This window comes from Antrostomus carolinensis, unplaced genomic scaffold (assembly GCF_000700745.2).
Source record: "Antrostomus carolinensis isolate BGI_N321 unplaced genomic scaffold, ASM70074v2 scaffold12013, whole genome shotgun sequence".
NCBI classification, from domain to species: Eukaryota; Metazoa; Chordata; class Aves; order Caprimulgiformes; family Caprimulgidae; genus Antrostomus; species Antrostomus carolinensis.
This window is the reverse complement of record NW_010303197.1, coordinates 131,201-144,320: the sequence shown is the minus strand read 5'-3', so window position 1 is coordinate 144,320 and position 13,120 is coordinate 131,201.

The following is a 13,120-nucleotide window of genomic DNA, read 5'->3' as shown; positions in this document are numbered from 1 at the left end:
GATTTGGCATAAGGTGTGACACACAAGCACTCATGGGAACAGTGGCAGATGCAATATTTGCTGGCCAGTATCCCACTGGTTTTGTGCCACTGTCCCAATGCCCTAAACTCTGAGAGGATTTAAAGACCCCTGGGGAGCAGTGGAAAGGTGATTTCAACAACATGAGCTGGTCTGAAGAAGGCTTTCCACATCAAAAAGCCTGTTTTTTTCCAAATACTTTAAATGTTTTCAGTGCTTTAAAATTAATACAGAAATGTGTATTTGTATCTAGCTATTATATATATGCATACACACACACATTTAACCTGTCCTTATAAATCATATCTGTGGGCGTAACAGCAGGAAATCAGTTCAAAATGAACCAGTTACTTTTCATAAGTTATTAAATGTATTGTAAACCATTTTGGTTTCAATAGGTACTAGACCTATTAGGGACTAATTGTAGGATGACAGAACATTTTTAAAAAAGGCTTTTAGTCCTTGAGTGCAGATCAGACCCTGCTAAAGGCTACCAAATAGAGGAAAATAAACATACTCTATAGCCATACACAAACAAAAATCAGAAAGGGGACACTTCAGACACTGTCATTACAGAAACAAAAGACGTATTTAGTACATTTTTTCACAGGCACCGAAAAGCAAAACCTTAACAAAACACAAAGGAAAACAAAAATAAATGTTACACAGCACACCATCTCTTCAAGCTTGGGGTTGGGACAACCTCATCATTCCACAGGGGAGATGGTGATTTTGCAAACAGACATGGTCACAAGCAGTGCCAATGGCAGAGGAAAGAAGACGTATTTCATACTGAGGAGGGAAAGATAAACACACACACACCCTCCTCTGCCTGCCCTCTTCCCTGGCAGAGGCCCAGGTCAGCTGTGTCAGTGAACAGCAACAGCATTCCTGGTCTTCAGAAACATCTGGAATGAATCCAGAGCCATACATATGTGTATTGGCTCTCTCCCTTTTCCTGGTGTAAACCTGGTTATGTATTAACTACCTGACTGGTTTCTTGCATGTCTGCTTGTCCTTTCTCATTTTTTCTTTCTTCTCTCCCCACAACTGACCAAAATCTAGTGGGATGGGTAAAGTGGAGCAATAATGCCCCACTGACTCCCAAAGTAAATCTTAGTCAAAAAAGACTCACGGCATTCTTGCTCATGGCAAGTGAGTTCTTCTTGACTATGGCTGCACATTGTTCAAAAGCACTCCTCAAAACAATTTACCAGCTCACTGATTTTCAGCACTCTAAAAAAGCTTTCCCTGAGAACTTTGCAGTTGTCCTTCCCAAGCTCTGGAGAACCCCACCCTGAAAATAAGCTTGTTTGTCAGCTATGCTGAGTGCTTCGCAGTGAATTTCAAAACAAAGCAAGGATCTCAGACCAACTGCTCCATACAGACTGTTCCTCACAACCTGAAAACTGCCCTCACAGAGTCATGACTGAGTACATCAAGGCTTGCATTTCTACTGGTCACATCAGGTGCTGCAGCTGCTGATGCTCGCAGCGATTACATCAAGTGAAGAGGAGTAATCCATTACCTTCTATCACAACACTTTTGATCATGACAGACAAAAGTGCTCTAAACATAGTACATGATTTATTTGCAGTGCTTTCTAATTTAACCACTGAGACAAGTTAGTTACTGAGACTGAATATCAAGGTATCTTACAGTGACAGGTCAGCCCAAGGATAACTTACAGTGATAAGTCAGCATACAGAAAGCAATTTTAATTTCTAGAAGGTAAAGTTTTTGGGGATAAAAAAAAAAAAAAAAAGAAAATCAGTGACAATTAAGTCTCTGTTCATTACTCTGCTATTCCCAGACATCAAGAGACTTCTGCTAACATATGACCACATCAGGGACTGTTGCTGCCTAGTATCACTGTGTTCCTACCTACCCAGACAGAACAACACTGGAGCTGTTCATGTATCATCACCTAATTTGTAACTAATGATTTGTAAGTTTGTTGTGGACTTTTTTGTCTTCCACAGTTTTTATGAGGAAATGACACTTCTTGAGAGAAGGAAGAGATGGCATATATAGGTTCAGAATATATATGTCACTGATGCAAAGTGTTTCCCTCGAATTCCTCCTTCAAAACATAACTCCCTCAGTCCTAAAATCCCAAACGTAAACCCTGCTGCTAGTCCCTTCTTAAAAACACATGCAGTGGTATTTACAATGTATATTTGCCACCTACATATACACGTGTGCATATATATGTATATACATCAATGCATATACATATACTTATATACAAACACACACAGATGTTGCTGCATCTGAAAATTTTAGCCCAAGTCTGAGTTCTTAAATACGCCTTCAAACTAAGGCTAAATGCCAAACAACGTTTGAAAAATTACACATCACATGTTTATAAACCCCTTAAGTGCTTTCAGCAATTTTATCTGGTGTGAAAAGATTTGGCTTCAGTTGGGCTTTATCAGATTTCAGCAGTTATAACTTAATACAAGAAAAATGCTAGTAATTGCTGCATGTCTGTAAAGGTGTGTTAACTAAGCACTACATGTGTTATTATTAGTAGTCTATTCTGCTGTGAAATGTCTTATAATTCTCCCCCAAGGAATAAAAAAAAAAAAAAAAAAGAAAAAAGAGAAGAAAATAGAAGAAAAGACCTGTTTCTTCATGTCGAGTGGGAATATACTGAGTAAAAGGGCAATCAGATCCCCAATAGCAAATAGCAGTTACATCAGTGACTTTTGTGGTTGAAAAAAATTATTCTTTTCTTTTTTCCCAGTTTCATTTTAAAAACAATTTCTTTGCTTCTAAATTTTTTATTACATATTAATATATAATTCAGTGTCTTGGAAAATTTTGTAACTATGAGACTGAGGCTGACCTTCAGACTCTGAAGTAACTACATCTGACTTCTGGGACTTCACTGAAAACACAGCAGAGTGGGCTATGTTTACTTTGGAAATCATTGTTATAAAGCATAAAATAAAATTTCTTTTTTTTTTTTTTACCACATTACATAATATGAAAAGGGCAAAGGAGGTGACCAACATTTCAAATTGCCAATAATTTCATTTGACTTTATGTGAACTTCCATTCTCCATAAAATACTAAAGTCTAATGAGGAAACACATGGAATTGATGCAAACCCACAGACAGGCATTCTCTTCCTCAGAAATATGAAAGCCTAAGATGGGTCATCAGAATTCAAAAGCAATATTGCTTATTAACTCACCAGTTCAGGTCACTCTTCTGCATAAGAGGAAGGTAACCTCTGTCCAACTAAAATTATGCCTGTATTTTTCTTCATTTTACTTCCCAGAAGTGAAGTTTATAACCCAGAATTTGGTGTTTGATATTGGTCATATAATTTGTCTGCTGTAAAGCTGTTAAGGGTAGCAGAATGATCTAATCCTTTAGATCTTGCAAACCTTACTTTTTACAACATGCTGTTAGCATTGAATTCTGCAGAATTCAATATATATATCCTTTAATTCAATATATATATCCTTTAATTTGTTTTAAGGATATTCAAATTGCTGCTGCATGTGACTATAGCTTTCATTTTTCTGGGAACCTAAAGCAAGACTTTCTCATTGCTCTGTTTGACTGGGTGAAGCAAGCTGAACCAGTCAGTAAACACTCCTAGATCTCTGCTTCTGAAAGAAAACTTCCTTATTTAGATTCATTACTATCTGTTAAAAATATAGATTTTTCTTCCTATTGTACCTGAGTCTGTATGTATGCAAGTTAAATTGTACCTACTCTTTTGTTCACTGAAATAAGTCTTTCTAGATTTTGTGTGCTCCTCTAGTTTTCCCTAACATGGATAGTGATATGTAATGACCACATGTTCAACTCAGTCTTAAAACCACCAACAAAATTGTGCAAGAGCAATCCCTGCACAGATCTGTGCAAGCCACTATTAGGTCACCTACATTGTGAAAAAGTCAGTACTCAAAACATTTGATGCCTAGCCAGTATTTACTTAGGGACAAAAATTTACCTGTCTAGCATAAAATAAAGTCCCCTTTTCTTAAAAATGTCTTCAAAACCTCCTAAAAACCTGGACGATATATGACAGATTTTTATTCACAATATTCTAAATAAAGTTTTCAAATAACTTCAAAGACCAGCTGAGGACTTTAAGCAGAAACTGTGCTGTTGGTGAGATGATGTAATTCTGCTTTTCTAACTATATGTTTCCATTCTGACTACCCTGAACTGCTTTCCCTCTACTTCTGCACATTCACTAGCAACTCCCAAGGTCATTCTGTTGCATTTTGGAAGTGATGCTCCCTGGTGACACTTTTACAGAAACAAGAAAGAACTCCTATTTTAAGGGATATATTGTAGTGTTTCTCAGAAGCTTTCCAGTTTTGGAGCTGAGATCCCTCACAACTTGAGATGAACACCATCTGGTCCTGGCAGTTCAATAGAATTAAGATAGTGCATTGTTTCGCAAATTTCTCCCTTGAGATTTCTCCCCTTCTTAACAGTATCCTAAAGACTAAGTTTTCACTTGGATGAAATCTCCTTGGGATGAGAATTTTAACAACAGACATATATAGCCTAGTTTAACTGCCTCAGACAATTAGCTTTTCTCCAGTCATGTCTTTAAACTTCCTTTTCCCATTGATCCCTCTGTACCTAGAAATCCATGGGAACAAGTGCAATCCTTCTGCCTCGGACACATGTTAATACTTCTTGTGTGGTAGTAGTATCATCTCTTTACTGTAATTAAGAAAAATTCTTTACTTATGAGCTTAGAAGTTAGAGTGGAATTTTTCATCAGGCTTGGAGATAGGAGACATTTTGCAACTGGAAAAACACATCAATACAGCTTGTACAGATACAGAAATCTAAGAGTCTAAGAGAACCAAAAAGGTCCACTGTGATCAGCTGATTTAAGTCCCTTGCAGCACAAGCTGAGCTGCTTTCTGCTGCTCGAGTTTACTTCTGAATCCATGTTTGGGTTGGGATAAAGAGGTCCAGAAAACTGCCCTGCAGAATGCTCCCTTCTAGCCCACTGACTTTGCCCCCAGAGTAAAGGGGTGGTTTACAGCAATGTGGGTATTATAGAACATAAACATGCCTTATGTATATCCAGTAGCACACCAAAATGAAAATGAAAAGGCTGGAAGGAAAGAGGCAGAATCTGAAGAGAGCGAGCATTGCAAAGAGAAGAACATGGCTGACCAGTGGATGCATATTAAAAACCCCTTTCAGTTAAAGAAGACAAAAATGTTGATGGCAAGGCCAGAAGGAAGGGAACTGAAGGAGGTTAAACAAAACATGGACAAGGGCATGCGTAGTAGGCTAGAAAGGCAGAGAGATGGGTGAGATGGGTCAGCATGCAAGATAGCCAGCAACATGCAGTGGTTAACCAATTGCACGCAAAATACACTACATCTTCTTCAAAGATGAGGAAGCTCTCACTAGGAGCTTTAGAGGAGGTTTTGCCTTAGGAAAAGGAAATTTGGAGTACTCTGGTTTATACTCATAAGCTCCAGTTGGCCCTACTGCAAGTTTCTGAACACTGCAGTTGTGGGAGCCTGCGAGCAAGACTCGCTGTTGATCAGGGAAGTTGTCTTCTTCCTTTTCTTGAAAGTCAGGTCAGGGATCAGAGCAATTCTCTTTAATGACAAGAAGCGTGCTGGCAAGTCCAGATGCGCACATAAGCGACCTTGTTGGACTTGGATATGACCAAGCAGACTCTACTGGCCTCTATCTTTGCAGACCCCCTGCACACTGGTCTCCTATCCCAGAAGCCCCTGGGTTGCTGCATATATATGTCTCCCCTTTCACATTTAACAACTCAGTTTTTTTTCCACACTTGCTCCTTTTCATCTTTTCCCCTTCAGTACAGTGACTCATACACTATATTCAAAATGATTTTCAGAGCTGCTAAGTTACATGTCTTACAGTCCACAGTTTACCAAACCCTGACAGAGAAATTAGAGGCAAGCTGATAAAATCAAAGACACATACCAAAGGTGTAATGGAAACACAGAACCCCCTGTGTGACAGCATTTTTTAATAAAGAAGGCATTTTAGGAGAAAGATAAACTGCTCTCCTAATAGTGGATGGTCTTTTCTACTCTTCAGCATTTTCTTCAATACACTTGAATTAAACCACTTAAAGAACACACAAAGCTTTCCTCTTCTTTGAACATCAATGGGACAAAACTAAGAGCAGCTCTGAATTGCAGTTCACATGTGGCACTGGCAGAGCCATGCACTTCCCAGAAAGCCCTATTAATATTTCTGTGGCACACACCACTAAATATACTAATGGGCTCAAACTATCAGCATTTAGCTCAGCCTCATAATACAGTTTAAGCCCAAGATTAGGTGCTGTCTCTAAAATCCACATCACTATTTGACTCCAGATCCCCAGAACACAGTTTGAGAGATGTCAAGCACTCGCAAAGTTGGGACAGGTCATTTTAGAGCTGATGTTCCGAGAGCAAAACAACCCAGAAAAACAGGTCATATGCTCCTGTAGGCTGGACCCGAAATCAACAGATACTTTGTTTTGTTGGTTTTTGTTTGTTATTTTTTTTTAACCTAGGGTGCAAAGCAAAATAAAGGGCAGGTTCATGAAGTTCCCAGCAGAGAAGGGTAATCCTGTGCCCTTCCTTCTGTGTACTGCATAACATGTTCTGCTTCTTACCCATAGCCTGAGGGCCAAGACAGTTGTTTTGGTTAGCTGCCACTAAAATCAGATTGTTCCAAAGTGACCTGCCAGAGGACAAAATTACAGTCTCTAGAAGCCAAGGGCAAGAATCCTCATTTCAGATTAAGCCACAAGACCATTTTTATTTTCTACACGTGACTGTATCTCATATGAAGGACGTTTCCTCTCGGAGACACTCCGCTCATTCAAGGCAGTAGTTTCACAGCTGAGATGGTGCTGAATGCTCTTTAAGCAATAGGGTTTCAACTAAAGTAGTGACTTCAATTAAAGAGTTTTTGGCTCTTGGAGCAGTACCATGTCAGTAAATCCAAGGACTCCAGATGTTAATCCAAAGAAATGTCATGGCAACTGCCTATCTGACACAGCTCCTCTGTGCTGCAGCATGCTTCAGGGGTTGTCATCATAACCTTCCTATTGCTGCCATTCGGCTCCACGCCAATCCCTAGAGGTTTGCAGCTTTGGCTGACTTAGCCTCTTCTCAGTACTCATGCGACTTCATCACAACTCCTTCAGTATTGCTGTTGTCCTGTGCCAGGGCTCTGGATTGTTGCAGACCACATTTCAGGTAACAAGCTGCCTACTTGATGAATGATCTCAACACCTCACTATAAGCTTCCTGGGGACTGGATGCTTTCAACTAGAAAGCTGGGCTGCCAAAGTTTTTCATCACCTCAGAAGACCCTTTTCTCACGGGGCAAATGGTACTGCTCAGCTGCCACTTAGATACAACAATGCTCCCTTGCTCTGATTTATGTAGTTTCTCTCACCCCTGTCTATTCTTGAATAGGTCACAAGGTCCAGATCATAGGCCTGCATCAACTCTTACATCAGAATGCTCAAAGCCAAAGGGACTTGATGCCATTTATCATATAGACGAGAGGCTAGGATAAGCCAGGAAATGTTTTCTACATCTCTTGAATGATCTAACAACCCAGCAATACTCACATCTAAAGTTCTGTTTCATGCCCATTTCCACATAAAACTGTGTCACTGCTAGCAGGCAAAGAATAGAATAGAAGAGAACCACCTCTCTAGGAAGCCTGTTTCAGTGCTTGACCACCCTCTTGGTAAATGAATGCTTCCTAATGTCCAGTCTAAACTTCTCTGATGGAGCTTTGAACCATTCCCATGCATCCTATAACTGGATCCCAGGGAGAAGAGATCAGCACCTCCCTCTCCACTTTTCCTCCTCAGGAAGCTGTAGAGAGCAATGGACTATAAGAATCATATTAGAGACAAGCTAACATTAACGGGAGCTGGAGTGACTTGCTAGAAGTATCTGAATAATTAGTTTGAGGCATACCATTTATTCTGGTAGTTTAGTCTCACATCTTGTTTTCAAGGTGGCCTATTTCAGCTATAAGCAGTTCATTTTCTCTAAATGGGTCAGTTTTGCAATCTCGTGATTTCCTACTGTTGCTCATGCACCAGTGGCTTTTCCACCTGATTGCCCAGTGAGACCTCTGAGGAGCAAATATATGATTTAGATTGGAAAGTGTAACTTACAGTAACAGTAACTGATTCATCCTTTGAGCAAACATTTTAGTAAGACTTGGGAATCAAACTTACAGCAGTTACAGTATGATGCTGTGTCCTTGGGCACTGTTGATGAGGTACTGTGTTTCCTTTGGAATCTCATAATATATTAATCTTTCCAAATAAAACATTTTTGGGCAGCTTTTTACAGTCACACAGAAAGCTCCTCTGGGTCAAACTGATATCAAACTGAGGGTAGGGGGTAGAGAGGGGGGTAGGGAAGGGAATCAACCCACTGATTGTGTCTTGTGTCTTTTCCAGTCTCAAACCAGACCTTGCTCTTCACAGCTAGTGAGCCTGCAACAAGACTCTTCAGGCATTGCTCTCCAGAGCATTTCCAGTATCATGTAGCTGAGCGTACCCAGAGGCTTAACATGCTGCTGGGGCATGTTTCTGTGGAGTTCCTGTAGGCTGCCTGTGAAATAACCATGTAGACAGGAGGAAAGCAAATCACTGACCCAAGGCCTCCTTACCAGCAATTATCACAGAACAAATGGGCACAATAATTTTGTCTGTAAACTCTCCCATAGCTATTTCAAGCAGACTTTTTCAATTAACAAGGAAATGCTTCTTAGCCACAAAGTGCCTGTTCCTCAGCAGCTCTGCTCCTTTCTATCAGTTTTCCATGCAGCCCCAAGGTGGTACTGGGTACAACAGCTGGTATGAAAGGGGTGACACTATGTAAGATGTCAGTTAATAGACAAAATACATTTGAGATGCACAAATAACAATTCTAGGCAATAAAAAGGCACATCTTGGCCCCTAATTTGGATCCACTTACAGAAGAATCAGCTGATGCATGAGTATGAGAATCTTAAAATGCCCCATACCACTGATTAACAACCACAGTGTGATAGCTAAAATATGCAAACATCAGCTAAAACCAGCACAGCTCCTCTGAGGGAAGGAGGGTACCTACTTTTCTACTATTCCACTGGAAGCTTAAAATAACCTCTACAAAGACCATATCACAAAACCAAAAATTAAACCATCATCCAGCAAAACAAACACCTGGAGGAGAAATGGTTAAAACCGACAACCGAGGCTTAATACTTTAGCAATGTCAAATGCCTTCAGCTCCTACCTGACTTCTTGTGGATGATGGTGCAGTTGAGAAATGAGGGGCTCAGGAAGACCAGTGGAATAGGCCAAATGCAGTCCTGAACTCCTGGGGAAGCTGGTGGGATACCACTGATGGGAATGAGATGGGCTGTCAGTCTTCTGCACAAGCTGAAGGAAAGGGGTGCAAGTGTCAGAATAGAAGCTGTTTCTTCTCTTACTTGCTTTAGTACACATAGTCTTTAAATCCAGGGCATCTTCTTTGGGAATAGACTGAAAAGTACAATTGATGGCTCCAAGGACACTTCGGGCTATTATTTCTTTTCATATTTAGCTGCTGTCCATAAAACTGAACTAGTTAAAATAAAGGGATGTGTTAAAATTTTGGATAATAACAGATATATGAGGGTTTTTTAAAATACTTGTTCATAAAAAATGTTGAATTATCTCACCCATTTCCCAACTGCCCTGCAAACTCTATTTTCAGCTCCTCTTAACTCACCCACCCCACTTACCTACCCAAACACAAGAGAGACATATCGGTTCTCTATCACACTTGGCAAAACCCCAGTATTTTCATGTTTACTCTTAAAGAATATCTCTTTCCAGCCCACAGTTTCCTGCAAGCTATGTTAATTCCTCCAGGCTTCTTAAAATATGCTAGAAACATCACTGTTTTATCTTAATTACCATCTCAGTTGGAGTCACCAAGCTGCTACGTTCTTTGATTTTGTTGTCTCTGCAAATACAAATAAAACCGTACTTCATTGATTCTCTATGACAAACTAGAAAATACATGCATCTACCTCTTACACAAAGACAGAATTAGCAGACACAGTATTCAGAAAGTATTACTTTGCCAGAAATCAGAGTGGTGGGGCAGAATGGCAATTATACACAGGACTGTACCTACACTTCTGGGATTGTACAAAATTTGCTGGAGAATGAAAAAAAGGTCACTGTGTGGAACAAGTTGACTCACTCCATATTACTGTGAATGACAGGAACATTTTAGTAAGTTCTCTTTTAAAGTTATATAAATTTTTAGCTGTATCTCAGTTTGGCTGCATGAAAACTGAAACTTGCAAAGTAAAAATAATTTTAAAAAAGCTTCATTTCTCCCTTTGACATGAAAAAAAGCTTAGAGACCACATAAGAACTTGGGACTTCTTGGAGGTGTGACTCCATTTTTCACCTTACCTAATATATACTGTTTCTCCAATATGCCAAACTTTCACCTCCACTGCATATTAAAGTTTTACTAATGTTGTTTCTGATTGTGAGTTTTATACTGCTTCCCCAAAATGGAAGAAACAAGTTTGTTTTGGGTTTTGGTGGTTTTTTTGTTTGTTTGTTTGTTTGTTTTTTTGTGGTGGACATCAAAATCAATGTGTCTCATCATCCCTGGAGGCTTGCTGGTAGGAAATGCTTGATCTCATGAAATTCCTCCTAGCTTTGGTGGTCCACTCTGTCCATCATCAGTGGTGGAAACTTCTCCTAGGAGCACATAGACTGTTAGTCATTCTTTGATATAGCTGAGGCTTGGCTTCTTTGAAAGGCTTAGCTTCTCTTTCTTTCTCCCCTCCTTCTTAATTCCAAACTTAAAACATAAGCTCATGGGGGGGTTGAAAAAAATCCCCAATCTTAACATCCCACAGTCCCCTACTCTCAGGTCTGTCAATCTACAAATGCACAAAAGACTGTATGTTTAAGAACCCAGTTGTAACTGATACTATTTGAATCACACAGGTGCCATCAGGGCTGCAAGGCCTTGCCAGCACTCCCTGCTCACAGAGCTGACAGGTAAATGGAAAATGAAGATTCTTTCTAATGCTTTTTAAAAATTATTTATTTATTTCATATGTTTAATTTAGATACTTAGTGAAATCTGTCAAATGGTCTTTACGCTTTTTTGTTGACTATCCCAGCATGCTGTGTGCATCTTTGTTATTTAAGAACCATCTCAAAACCTTTTGTATATCTGCTTTCTAGCCTGCCTTCCTGAGGAAAAAAGTTTCTTCAGTCACATTGTTTATAAGCCCCCACTCCTAATACTTTTTTAGCCCATTAGTCAATACCAGCCAGATCAGAAAGACAAGCAAATTCCTGAAGATCATAGAATCATAGAATGGTATGGGTTGGAAGGGGCCTTAAAGATAATTTAGATACTAAAATTCTGCAAGTTCTGTGAAACTCAGAGGTATTTTTATCCCTAATAAGGATAAGACTGGCAAAATTCAGCACTTCACAGAATTAATCAACATACACAGATTTGTACAGTAAAACACGTAGGGAACATGGAGAAGTGTAAGGAGCATGGGCAAGAACTACTGTTTGCATGTGTACCTGCACAGAAGGTCTGGAGATAAAGAGAGGTATTGTTTAAAGTGGCATTCAGGACTCTCTAAGGCTACAAACTGTGGCAGTGAGAGATGGCCATGAAGCCCCAGGGGTGAGTGGGGGTTATTCTGGAGGGCAGAGGGTTATATAGTACTCAGCACACAAACCTATAGGACTTTAAGCTTCATAGAGATCCACTTTATGAGGTCACAGAAACCCTGTTGCCTCTCCACGTTATTGCTATTTTTGGCACACTCCGGTTGTAAGAGCACAGCTAAGTGGCATTAAGTGACCAAACATCTGGGTGGTGCTATCTGTACTGTTATATCCTATGCACTTCTTTCACAGGCCAACTGCTTGGTCAGCTGGCGTCTCTGTGGCTTGAGCAAACATCCATCCGGGTCAAACATCATATTGGGTAACTGTCCCCTAGTGCCAGGGAGACACGTGAGAACTTCCCACTTTCTTTCCTGGGAGGGTCTGAAGTAAAAGCAGTAGGGCAAATCCCTGGAAGAAAAGGCTTCCTTAAGCTGACAGCTTGCAAAAGTGTAAAACTGGTATGAAACACTACAAAAGCAGAATGGTGAGTCAGCCCACTTGACCAAATGTCAGTGGCTGCAAAAGGTCCTTTTGTTTTCAGGGGCCCAAGAAATGGCCCTTTTCTGATACCTTTGTGTGGTTACCCTAGTACACACTGTGTGAAGTTTTCAGATCACCTAAAATTCTACAGATGTGCCAGATTCAGCTTCGTATCTATTAATAGTACTATTCTTTCCTGCCAGTCAGAGGAATTTATGTTTTTGTTTGTTAGGAGAGTGAAATGTTAATCACTTCCACTATTATGCTGTCACTGAAGTCCATTGGAATTATTACAGAATGATAAATTAGAAGTAATTTTTTTTTTTTTCCTTTGGATAGTATTTGCTTCAAATACTGTTACCAGGGCCAGTTTAAGGAATCTCCAAATTTCAAGGGAGACTTGCCAAAACAGATTTTGTCTTTCTGATCATTTGCTCACTGGAGCATTTCTCCCTTCAATACTTTCGGGATGACCTGGCTTTCACAGAAAAAAAGTTTGCAAGGAGAGGTAGTACCTTACTAGACAGTGATATAGGTGAAGATAGGAGATGAGATTTCAAGGGTATAACCCTGATATCAACACCAGTTTCACAATGCTGCTTCCACAATCTGCGGGGCAAACTCTCCTGCCACAGACAGGCAGGGATGTGGGACAGATGCACAGGTTCTCTTAAGGAGTCAGTAGAAGTTGTAATCCTCACCATGGTAGATACCAGTGCCTAAACAAGCTTTCCTTCTTCTTACAGAGGGAAAGAACTGAGGTCCTACAAAAAGTCTCAGGTCTTCCATTCAGGTATGTTCTCAGTCAGCTAGTTTGTCCTTCAACTTACCTTCAAAGGAAACACAAAATTACAAAACATCCCTCCTTCCAGCAGCTTGGTATAAACCTACAAGCCAGAACCAGTAGTGCTCTGTTGTATT